The sequence below is a fragment of the Pan troglodytes genome, chromosome 16 (assembly GCF_028858775.2).
Source record: "Pan troglodytes isolate AG18354 chromosome 16, NHGRI_mPanTro3-v2.0_pri, whole genome shotgun sequence".
NCBI lineage: Eukaryota > Metazoa > Chordata > Mammalia > Primates > Hominidae > Pan > Pan troglodytes.
Window position 1 is genome coordinate 84,076,942 of NC_072414.2, and position 10,416 is coordinate 84,087,357.

The window sequence follows — 10,416 nt, forward strand, 5'->3', positions numbered from 1 at the left end:
ACCCAGTTTCCCTTTTTTTCTTCCAGTGCCCTATTTCCCCACTCCCAATAAAAGTATAACAATCTCCAGTAAAAGGTGTCTAGATAAAGATATTAATAAAAAACATAATCTATCTAGATAATTCTGATATGCTTCCTTCCTCCACATGGAGAATCAGCAGGCTAGTGTGCACGGCACACTTAAATGATGTAAACTCTGGGAACTCAGGCCATTATTTGATTAACATGTTGGTTTACTGTGATAGTAGGTATGTAGGTGCTCTGTGTGTTGGCAGTGGTAGCTCATAAGATAAACTTCCTTCCAGGGACAGCATGTCAGGAATGTTGTTGGAGTCTTAGAACAACCTGGTTATTCCCCAGTCTCTCTTTCTTTGTAGCATTAACTAAAAGGGCCACATATCTCAAACACTGGAGCCCCAAGATGGTAGAGCACAATCAGTTGAGAATCCATAGTGACTGCTGATCCCTATGAATCATAAGCTTTTGCTGTGTTAAAACACCAAGACTATGAAATTCTTGTTTTAACACAGAATAACTTAGTGCATTCTGATTATTTTGTATCTTGAGTGTTGTTTTCCACATGATACATCAGAATTTTCCTATACCCTTAAAGACTATACAAGAATGAGACTTTGAATGGCTCCACAATATTTCATCGTAAGTTTATGTACCGTAAATTTACTGACCTAATCCTCTATTGTTGAACATTTGGTTGAAAACAGTTTTAGAAACTATAAACAATATTGTAACAAACTCCATTGTGTTTGGCATTCGTTCATTGTCAAAATTTCACTAGTGCTACTCACATGATTAGAAATGATTACATACTGCTACAAATAACAAAATATTAGTGTACCATAGATTTAAGAACTATAATGTTTTTATTTGAAGATGACATGATTGTTTACATGGAAAATTCTTGAGAATCTACAAAACAAGTAAAACTAATACATTTATTTAACAAGATCAGACGATGTGAAATATGCATGCAAAAATCAATTGTATTTTATGTACTAGTGGCAAACAGTTGAAAATGGAATTAAATAAAAACAATTAAACAGAGAATACCATAAAAAAATAAAAATTTTAGGATTTAATTTGTAAATACATGCAATATCTCTACATTGAAAATTATGAAACATAACTGAGAGAAATAAAAAATAGCTAAATAAATAAAGAAACATACCATTTTCCTGGATCAAATACTCAACATTTTTAATATGGCAGTTCTCTCCAAAGTGATATATAGATTCAACTAATCACAAGCATAATCTTACCTGGGTTTTTATAGAAATTGACAAGTTGATTCTAAAATTTATATGGTAATTCTTGCCTCCCTGACAGTAGCTCAGCCTCCAGGACTCTCTTCCAGCATGGCTGAAGACACCTCTTCACATAAGATGGTGACAACAAATCACAGGCGCAGTCTCACCAAATTCACAGATCAGTTGAAAATCCTCATCAATACCTTCAATCAAAAACCTTACCCAGGTTATGCTACCAAACAAAAACTTGCTTTAGAAATCAATACAGAAGAGTCCAGAACCCAGATTTGGTTTCAGAATCGAAGAGCTGGATTCCAGAAAAGACCAGAACCTGGGACTTTAGAATCAAGTCAGAGCCATGGGCAAGATCGACCTGACGCAGAGTTTCAAAGTAGAGAAGCCAGATGGTGTTGTACCACCTACAGCGCCTCTCAATTAAGCACTCTCATCAAGGCATCTATGAAAAACCCATACCCTGCGATTGATTCCAGAGAACAAGTTGCTGAAGAAATTGGTGTTCCAGAGTTAAGAGTCCAAATCTGGTTCCAAAACTGAAGATCTAGATTTCATCTCCAGAGAAACAGGGAACCTGTTGTGTCCTTAGAACAAGAAGACCAGGGGCAAGATTTCTGAGGGACATCAAGGTACAGAAGATACACAAAATGGCACCAACCTCACTAGCAATTCTCATTTCTCTAGAGCCAGAAGATGGTGAACACAGTCAAGTTCAGCGTATTTGATATTATCAACTTGGGCCCCAAATCTCTCTCACAGTCTTCCTGGGAGTCTATCCTTCTGCTGAAACTGCAAGCTAAGCCCTCTGAAGATGGTAAAGGACACGGCCAGGTGCGGTGGCTCATGCTTGTAATCCCAGCACTTTGGGACACCGAGGCAGAAAGACTGCCTGAGCCCAGGAGTTCAAAACCAGCCTGGGCAGCATAGCAAGACCCTGTCTCTATTATAAAAAATGAAATAAAATAAATAAAAAGGACTGTAGGAGGCAGAGACAGGTACAGGAGGCACCACACTACCCTATTGACACAGCCTGGATCCAGAGTTCAGCGGACCTTGAGACAATGAAAATAAACTTAGTAATAATCAAAATAAATAAATAAAAATAAAATGAATATGGTAATTCAAAAGACTTAAATATCAAAGTCAATCTTGAAAAAGAAGAGAAAAGTTAGAAGACAAACAATCTAAATCAAAACTTACTATAATGCTATAGTGATCAACAAACTCGTCCTGGTATGAAGATCAACAAATAGATCAACAGAACAGACTGGAGTTCAGAAATAGGCCTATAGTTACAGAACGTGATTTTTACAAAAGTGTCAAATCTTTTCAACTAATAGGGTTGGAGTAACTAAAATCCATATGGAAAACAACAAACCTTGACCCCTTACCTCATACCACACTCAAACACTAATTCAAGATAAATCAGAGACCTAATTATGAAAGGTAAAATTATAGGGCTTCTTGGAGAAATCACAGAACATCTTTGCAAGCTGGGGGTAGGCAGAGTTTCTTTAGCAGGTTACAGAAAGCAGTGACCATAAATGGGAAAATTTTTATAAATTAGACTATCAAAATTAAATACTTTTGATTAAAAGACATCATGAAGAAAATATATACTAGACTACAGATAGGAAAACAATATTTACTAAAAACAACTCAATACAAACTCAATAATAAAAGCCAAACAATCGAATCAATAACTGGAGGAAAAAAAAAAAACATGTGAATAAGAAGATATGTGCATGGCCAATAAACATGGAAAAAGGTTCTGAAAAGCATTTGCTATTGAAAATGCAAATTTAAACCACAATAGGACACCAATCAACACTCATTAGCATGGATAAAATTAAAACGAGTAACATCAAATGGTGGGAAAGGTGTGGAGCAACTGAAATCTGTGTACGTTGTTGGTAGAAACGTAAAGTGGTGTGACCACTCTGAAAAATATCTGCTCATTTCTTTATTTTTTTAGATTTTATTCTTATTTTTTAGATGGAGTCTCGCTCTTGTCGCCCAGGCTGGAGTGCAGTGGAGCGATCTCGGCTCACTGCAGCCTCCGCCTCTCAGGTTCAAGCGATTCTCCCTCCTCAGCCTCCCAGGTATCTGGGATTACAGGCGGGTGCCACCACACCCTGCTAATTTTTGTATTTTTAGTAGAGACAGGGTTTCACCATGTTGGCCAGGCTGGTCTTCAGCTCCTGACGTCAGGTGATGCTGGGATTACAGGTGTGAGCCACTGTGCCTGGCCTGATCGTTTCTTTAATAACTAAGCATATATGTGTCAAGTTGGCTAGGCCATGGTACCCAGATACGTGGTCAAACACCAATTTAGATATTGCTGTGAAGTTATTTTTTGGAGGAGATTAACATTTCAATCAGTAGACTGTGAGTAAGGCAGATGACCCTCTGTAATGTGGATGGGCCTCATTCAATCTGTTGAAGGCCTTAAGAGAAACGACTGATGTCCCCCAAACAGAGGAAAGCCTCCAGATTGTCTTTGGATTTGGGCTACACCTTTAATATTTCCCTGGCCAACCCTGCTGGCCTACCCTGCAGATATTAAACTTGCCAACCCCACAGTCATGTGAAGCAATTCCTTAAAATAAACACACACTCTCTCTCTCTCTCTCACTCTCTCTCCTCACACATACACTCACACATACACACACACACACACACACACACACATTGATTCTGTCTTTAGAAAACCCTGACAAATACACTATTACTTGACCCAGCAATTCTATACAAGAAAATGAAGTCAAATGTCCCTAAAACTAATTGTACAAGACTGTTCATGTGGGTTTATTCACAATAGGCAGAAACTGGAAACAGATCAGGTGACCACTGATAGCAGAATGGATAAACAAACCATATTATATTCATACAGTGGAATACTGCTTAGCAGCAGAAAGCCATGAACTACTGATAAATACAACAACATGGCTTAATCGCAAAAACATTTTATCTGAGTGAAAAAGCCTTACACAAAAGAGTATTTACGATGTGATTCCATTTATCTAAAGGACAGGGAAAACTAATCAATGATGAAAAAGGAAATCAGAATAGCAGTTGCCTCTGGGGATGGGATGGAGGCCGGGGCTTACTGGAAACAGGAATGAAGGAGCTTTCTGGGGTAAGGGTATTGTTCCATGTGTTAATGGAGGATGGGGTATACAGGTGCATGCATCTTTCAAAGCTCATCAAATAGTACAGTAAATATATCATTTCATTTTAGGCAAATTTTATCTTAAAGAAAAAAGAAATATAACTAGATATTAAACTCTAGGTAGCAGTATACATGGTGAAGTGTTTAGGGGTGAAATATGCTGATGTTTGAATCTCACTTTGAAATGCACTAAAAATAAGAGAAATTAATGGATAGAGAGATGGATAGGTATATCAGAATAAGTGTAGAGAGATGTTAATTGTAGAAACCAGATGGCAGGTGTTTGCTATACAGTTATTTCCAGTTTCCTACATGTTTGAAATTTCTCCTAATAACATGTTGGAAAAAAAGAGAAGTTTATTTCTCTTCAAGAAATAAAGATCCAGAAGCAGGCAATCCTGGACTTAGATGGCAACTCCATCATGACTAGCAATTCAGCCTCCTTCAGTTTTCTTCTACTTTCCTTAGCATGCCACCTCATAGCTGGATCTCTCAGCAACTATTCCACTCTGCAGCCAGCAAGACACTCACAAGCAATTCTTTCCTGTCTCTCCTGCCTCATCATTATTTCTCTCTCTACTGGATTGCTGTCATCAGCATACAAAACTGTAGTTATTTTTCTCATCTGAAAAAGATTCTTCTCTTGGCCAGGCATGGTGGTTCATGCCTGTAATCTCAGCACTTTGGGAGGTTGAAGCAGGAGGATCACCTGAGGCCAGGAGTTCGAGACCAGTGCGGCCAACATGGCAAAACTCTGTCTCAACTATAAATATAAAAATTAGCTGGGTGTGGTGGTGCATACCTGTAATCCCAGCTACTCAGGAGGCTGAGGCAGGAGAATCACTTGAACCCCAGGAGGTCACAGTGAGACGAGATTGTGCCACTGAACTCCAGTCTGGGCAACAGAGCAAGACTCCATCTCTCTCTCTCTCTATATATATGTATATATATTCTATATATATGTGTATATATATGTGTATATATTCTATATATGTATATATATTCTATATATGTGTATATATGTATATATATTCTATGTATGTGTATATATACACATATATATGTATATATATTCTATGTATGTGTATATATACACATATATATGTATATGTATTCTATGTATGTGTATATATACACATATATGTATATGTATTCTATGTATGTGTATATATACACATATATATGTATATATATTCTATGTATGTGTATATATACACATATATGTATATATATACACATATATATGTATATATATTCTATGTATGTGTATATATACACATATATGTATATATATTCTATGTATGTGTATATATACACATATATATGTATATATATTCTATGTATGTGTATATATACACATGTATATGTATACCCAACTTCCTCTTCTTTTAGCTGCTGTCCTGTTTCTTTGCCCTCCTCTACGCAAAAAAAAAAAAAAAAAAATCCTCAAAAAAATAAAGATGCTGCCCGTGTGTGATTCCGTCCTGCGCAGCTGTTCTCTTGAGCAGTGGTTGTTTATATCCATCCACCTTCTCTCCCATCTAAGTGCGTGCCGCCACCTGATGGAAGATTCGATGGGCATGTAGGTGGACATGAGCCCCCTGAGGCCCCAGAACTATCTTTTCGGTTGTGAACTAAAGGCCTACAAAGATTACCACTTTAAGGTGGATAATGATGAAAATGAACACCAGTTATTTTTAAGAACAGTCAGTTTAGGGGCGGGTGCAAAGGACGAATTGGACATTGTTGAAGCAGAGGCAATGAATTACGAAGGCAGTCCAATTAAAGTAACACTGGCAACTTTGAAAATGTCTGTACAGCCAACGGTTTCCCTTGGGGACTCTGAAATAACACCACCAGTGATCTCACGGTTGAAGTGTGGTTCAGGGCCAGTGCATATTAGTGGGCAGCACTTAGTAGCTGTGGAGGAAGATGCAGAGTCAGAAGATGAAGAGGAGGAGGATGTGAGACTCTTAAGTATATCTGGAAAGCGGTCTGCCACTGGAGGTGGTAGCAAGGTTCCACAGAAACAAGTAAAACTTGCTGCTGATGAAGATGATGGTGATGATAAAGACGATGATGGTGATGATGATTTTGATGATGAGGAAACTGAAGGAAAAGCACCAGTGAAGAAATCTATACAAGATACTCCAGCCAAAAAATGCACAAAAGTCAAATCAGAATAGAAAAGACAAAACCATCATTAACACCAAGAACAAAAGGACGAGAATTTTTCAAAAAACAGGAAAAAGCTCCTAAAACACCAAAAGGACCTAGTTCTGTAGAAGACATTAAAGCAAAAATGCAAGCAAATGTAGAAAAAGGTCTTTCTTTTCCCAAAGTGGAAGCCAAGTTCTTCAATTATGTGAAGAATTGCTTCCGGAGGATTTACCAGGAGGCTATCCAAGATCTCTGGCAGTGGAGGAAGTCTCTTTAAGAAAATAGTTTAACAGTCCCCACTGTGTGATGTTCCCCTTCCTGTGTCCATGTGTTCTCATTGTTGTGGGGTGGGGGGAGGGGGGAGGGATAGCATTAGGAGACATACCTAATGCTAAATGACGAGTTAATGGGTGCAGCACACCATCATGGCACATGTATACACATGTAACAAACCTGCACGTTGTGCACATGTACCCTAGAACTTAAAGTATAATAATAATTTAAAAAAAGAAAAATAGTTTAAACAATTTGTCAAAAATTTTCTGTCTTATTTCATTTCTGCAACAGTTGATATCTGGCTGTCCTTTTTATAATGCAGAGTGAGAACTTTCCCTACCGTGTTTGATAAATGCTGTCTAGGTTCCATTGCCAAGAATGTGTTGTCCAAAATACCTGTTTAGTTTTTAAAGATGGAACTCCACTCTTTGCTTGGTTTTTTAAGTACGTATGGAATGTTATGATAGGATATAGTAATAGCGGTGGTCAGACATGGAAATGGTGGGGAGATAAAATTATACATGTGAAATAAAACTCAGTATTTTAATAAAGTTAAAAATAAAAATAAAGACGCCTATGTTTGTTATTTCTGGTTCAATATTCTGTGGTCAGCCCTTGGGGTTCATCTTGCTTGCTGCATCTGCAATACTCAGTGCAGCACATTGATCACTGTTTCCTCCATAATACAGCTTCCTAGACACCAAAGTCTTGACTTTCTTCCCACTTCCCTGTTTCCCTCGCAGTGCTTTCTCAGTCTTCTTTGTAATTTACCCCTTTTCCTGGACATCTCAATGTTGGAGTGCCCCAAGGCTCAGTTCTTGGACCTTGTCCTTTCTCCTTCCCATCCAGTTCCAAGAACTTAATACCACCCTCTTGCTTATGACTATCAAAATTCCATCTCCAGTTCAACCTCTCCCCCAAAGTCCAGACTCATAGATCCAACTGTTACTATCAGATATTAACTTGCACATCTAATAGATATATTACACACGACATGTCTACAACCAAATTCCTGGTCCTTCCCTCAAAGCCTGTTTTAACCTCAGCTTCCACTATTTTCATGATAGCAGCTCCATCTTCCAGGTACTCAGGCCAAAAATTGTGTCATCCTCTTTTCTCTCCTTTGTTCATACCCAGTAGTCAATTCAGCAGGAAACCAAGCTGATTTTACCTTCAAGATATACCCAGGACCCGATCATTTCCCACTGCCTCCTGGCTGCTCCCCTGGCTCAGGTTACTACGATAGCCTTCTAACTGGTTCTGGTTTCTGCCTTTGACCCCGCAACATTCTATTTGTAACAGAGCGACTTAACTAATTCTTTTAAAATGTTAAGTCAAATGACATCAATCCTCTGCCCAGAACTCTATGTGGCTCCCCATTTCTCTCAGAGTGAAATATGTTGTTCGGTAGCCTACAAGGCTCTGTGTGGTCTGGCCCCCTCATTTCCTCTGGACCTCACTTACCCCCTGGTCTACTGACTCCAGCCACAGTGGCCTCCTGCCACTCCCGGGATGGTGCCAAGCATGCTCCAGCATTGGGGTCTTTCACTGGCTATTCCTTCTGCCTGGTACACTCTTCCAGATATCTCCCCATTCAATGCCCTCTCCTACTTCAAGTCTCTGCTCAGACATCACCTTCTAGATGATTCTCAGCCTCACCATTCTGGGCAATCTTGAAACTCCTCCCCACTCCCACCCTGGGGACTTCTGATCCTTCCTACCATGCTCTGTATGTTTCTTTCTTCTGTTGTGCATATCCCTTCAAACATGCAATTAATGTATTTATTTATTATATTCACACCTAGAGTCTGTCTCTTGCACTACAAGTTGAATTCCAGAAGGAGAAGGATTTTGCTTTTTCGCTTATGTAGATGCCAAGCACTTGAAACGGTGCTAATACAGAGACCAATATATGCTCGTTCAATAAATAAATGAATAAATGAAGCACACAGAACTGCATGGTCAAACCTCCTTAAACCCCTTAACCTCCTACGTCTTATACTTTTATGATTTAACCCAATACATTTCTTTCCTCCACTAAGAATAGATTTTTGTTCTTCTGATCAACACTACACCACCCAGTGAAGGGCCTTTTAATTTATTTACCCAACCAGCCTTCAAATGTAATTAGGACCTATTAGATGAAGAGGTGGACTTGTTTAAAAAAGCAGCACAGCATGAGCAGTCCATTCTTAAATCAGAGGCCTGTAAGCAGTAGGCGTTACAGTCAGGAATACAAAAACCAAAAATGAAACAGTTGTTGCTCAAATACCTATTAAAGATCCCCAGGGTGACCTTTATGTAGAACAAAAACAAAACTGAAACTAAACAAAAACCAACAGCCATTAAAAAAAATAGGTCACCTCTCCTAATTCTTGCTCAGCTTCTAAAGAATTAGATTCAGCTCTTAATATTCAACTTTTTCTCTCCCCTCTAGACCTTGTGGGCTTATTTTCTGTCTTACGGATTTACTTCAAGCAAAAGTAACAACCATAACCATCTGTTGCATAAAAATGAGAATTATACTTTCAACCAAAAGGCAACTTGCTGTTGCTGAGATTTGCCACTTGTCCCATGTAGCAAAGATCCCAGGTGCAGCAAAAGAAGGAGCTACTTCAGGTCTGCTTGAACACCCTTCTTTTTATGCTACTCATGCACTGGGATCAACTGTCAGGCCTCCAGCCCCAGACCACATTAATGACTAGAAACTCAGAAGCGATACTCCAGTGATGTTCCCTGTAGTCCAAGCAGTTTCTTTGAGCGTGGCCAGTTTATAACTTCTGCACAACTTGGAAGCAATGGAGGACTCTCGAAAATGGCTCCAGGCACCTATTCATTGGTTTTTTTCTTGTGATATATTTGCCTTTCCACTTGCAATCACTTACAGTTAAGGAAAGGGTAATACATTTAGCCAATGTCAAGATTTAGACAATGGCAAGAGTCTAATGTTGGCCACCATCTGCAACGTTTATGGTGTCACAATGGGCAGAGTAAGACAAAGGAACCAAGATTGCAAATATAATACATGAGTCACAAAGGTCTGGAAAAGCCACATCTTTCTTTCTTTGTTATTATTGCTGTTGTTAATTCATTAAGTGATTGATTTTTATTGCATTATATTTCCAGTATCCCTTTCAGCCGAGTATAAGGCCATTTTCTTGGTTACTAGGGCAAGGTGAGGCCAAGTTTGTGCATGTGTGGGTATGTTAATAATTCATATCATACCGTGTAGACTATGCAAATAAAACATGGGTCAGCCTCTTTCCTAAGTCCTCCAGCTCAAACAAGAGCGACTCCCATCTCAGCATATTACTCCCTGCTGTCAATGTCAGTCTCTTAAAACATTATCATGACAGAAAACCAAAAGATTTCGTGAAAAGCTCTTTGAGCTACTTCACACCCCATGGAGTCTCAGTCTGGGTGAAGCATTGCTTCTCACTGAAGATATTGTAACAGTTTAGCAAAATCTAGCAAGTCAAATTCTTCCCAAAGGTAAAATGTTCTCGATTCATCTTAGCCTGTTCCTATC

At 38.8% G+C, this 10,416-nt stretch overlaps 2 pseudogenes; both read left to right on the forward strand.

Annotated features, from left to right (window-relative positions):
* Positions 1 to 1,372: 1,372 nt before the first annotated feature.
* Positions 1,373 to 1,979, forward strand: LOC467767 (double homeobox protein A-like; annotated as a pseudogene).
* Positions 1,980 to 6,013: 4,034 nt separating this feature from the next.
* Positions 6,014 to 6,896, forward strand: LOC746283 (nucleophosmin-like; annotated as a pseudogene).
* The last annotated feature ends 3,520 nt before the right edge of the window (positions 6,897 to 10,416 follow it).